Source organism: Anser cygnoides, chromosome 4 (assembly GCF_040182565.1).
Source record: "Anser cygnoides isolate HZ-2024a breed goose chromosome 4, Taihu_goose_T2T_genome, whole genome shotgun sequence".
NCBI lineage: Eukaryota > Metazoa > Chordata > Aves > Anseriformes > Anatidae > Anser > Anser cygnoides.
In genome coordinates, this window is record NC_089876.1 from 58,859,209 (window position 1) to 58,861,836 (window position 2,628).

The window sequence follows — 2,628 nt, forward strand, 5'->3', positions numbered from 1 at the left end:
GAGGTGTTCAGGCAGCTGAACGTGTATGTAGGCCACGCGCGCGTTATAAGTGCGAAATAAATGTGTGTGCTCGCGTGGTGTGTTTGTGTTCTTTCGGCCGGGGGCTGCCCACTCTGGATGTTTGGTCGCCTTTATGGAGGCACTCGAATGGGAGCAAGTTACTGATGTTTGCGCTTACGGGGCTGTGAGACATCACGAGGAGCCTCCCCAAATCGATCCGTGTGTGTCCAACTCATTTCCCACTGTAAACAGCGACAGGTGCGACAAACTCACTGATGCACAAAAGAAAAATGCCTTTGAGGGCAGCCCTGACACAAGTTTGAGCACACGAGCTGTGCAGCTCGCACTGTACTGTTGTCCTGAACGCGGTCACCAGACACAGCTGAAATAACTGTTTCCTGCAGCCTCATCAAAAACCATCCTCTTAAGCTAAGACGGCATTTCTGGGAAACTGGGCACACAGTAGTCTTAACCCAGAAGCTGTCCTTAGAGTCCCCACATGCTAACTAAATGCATAGGAAACTGCACAGGTGAGTATACCAGGTGATGTAAAGTACACCAACATGTGCTGTGAAAAGGTGGCCAAGTCAAGGATCCCACCATGGTCATAGCTATTCTTGAAACCATCCCAAAAAAGAGAGGCAATGGTGATCAAAACAGAGATATGCATTGCTAATCCGTTCATATTTAGATCGCTGCATCAGCTAGCTGTCTTTTTTGTTGTTGTTGTTAACAACTGACAAGCCATCAAGAATGAAAATGTTACCTAATTTTACAGATAGTCCTATTTAGTTGTCATGAGAAAACTTGGCATAAGCAGCCTGTTTTCTAAGTTTTTCAGCCCTCAGAGTGGAAAACATAATTATTTTGGTTTGTAACAGTTCTGTGTTCACAATTTCATACAGACAACTAATGTTCATGAAAAGGAACAATTTAAATGCAAGAAAAAGAAAAGAAATTTAATGAAAGTAGCATCAGTCAGGAAAACATGAGTCTGAAGGTGAAATGAAAGGCCTGATTATGGCTGATCACGAAGAGAGTTAAAGAGCACTCATTTAATTAATCTGGAGAAAAATTTAGCATAATGCAGTTCAAAAAGTTTGCTACTAACTGTGTATGTGTTTCTGCACTCTTGAAGTATGAATTAAAATTAATAGTGCTACGATTGCCTATGCCATATTTATTATTGTTCATAATTAAGATTCTGAGGGCAAACCATAACAACTACTAACTTTTCAAAAACAGTGCTTATATGCTGATCATATGCAGTGAATGATGGATTTTCTGTTCTGTGAACACTGATTAAGAGTTCTCACAAACTATTCCCTGCCTTGAATTTATGTTTTCCAGCTTCCAGGACACTGTGGTATAAACATAGGGTTGCACTGAGGGCAGTTAGCTCGTCTTCCTACAGGTATGGGGCAAAGTCCTGCAGCCTGGTCTGTTCACTAAGACTTTTTTGGTGTCTGCCTACTTTGTAGCCCCTCTGCAGCTAATTGTCTGAATCCTCATCTCTACTACCTTTGTCTTACACTGTGATCTAGAAGCCTATTTGCCTCCTTCATCTGTCTCAGGACCATTCAGATCTTTGTGATAGAATTGGAATGCTCTAACTCAAAGCCCCTGTTAAGAAAGGCATGCACTCAAATAGGCTGAATTTCATCTAATTTTGTATCTGACACTTTAGCCCTTCCTTAGACATTCCTTGTTTGTTCCACAGAAGCAGGATGTATATGAAAAAGCATGGAGTACCTCAGGTACTCTTTTATAGTTTGTTTTTTTGTTGTTGTTGTTTTCTCTGATTTCATAGATGAAAGCCCTGAGCATGGAGTATCATGAACTTGCTGTATAGATGTCAATAAACAATCTGAGCTGATACAAATATTTTAGATGCTCTTCTTAATGAGAAGCAATACAACTTTGAAATACATGCTAAATGTATAACCATCTGTCAGGATATTTATATTTTTAGCTTAATGCTTAGGAAATGATCATCTTCTATCTTTTGTAAGTTTTGATAAAAGCAAACTAAGTTGAGTTTGGGGTTTCGGACCCTCTCCAGGTTTCAGACTCTCTCCCCATATTCTTGCTGCTTGCCAACACACACTTTTAACTTTGTTAATGTAGCATATACATAAGTTTACTCAGAGAGTAGTGTTTGCTATTGGCCAGGTTATGGAGCATACAGTTTGCTAGATGACCCTAAAATCAATCTCAAAACTTAAGAGAAAAGTAAAAAGAAATTGCTAATGAATTGTTGCTTTTTTCTCTAATAGAATAATGTTTTCAGAAACTAATTACTAGATTTAGAAAAAAAAAAGTCAAATAAATACAACAGTATGTCTATATCTGCCTATTTCTTTACATCTGGTTCTTACCCGTCTTTCAGAGAAATACATCTAGCTGACAGGATAATTTTCATAGTTAGAGAAGGGGAGTCATTTTTAGGTGTCTCATCATCCAAATATTTTTCCAAATAGGAATTTCTACTTGGGTTAAACTTTTTCTTCCGTACTTGCTTAGACACTGAGAACACACTCAATGCAAATGGAGCTGCTCATATATGCTGAACTTCTCAATTTCTATAGCCAATTTAATCGTGAATTTATGACTTCCTCACTGATCAAA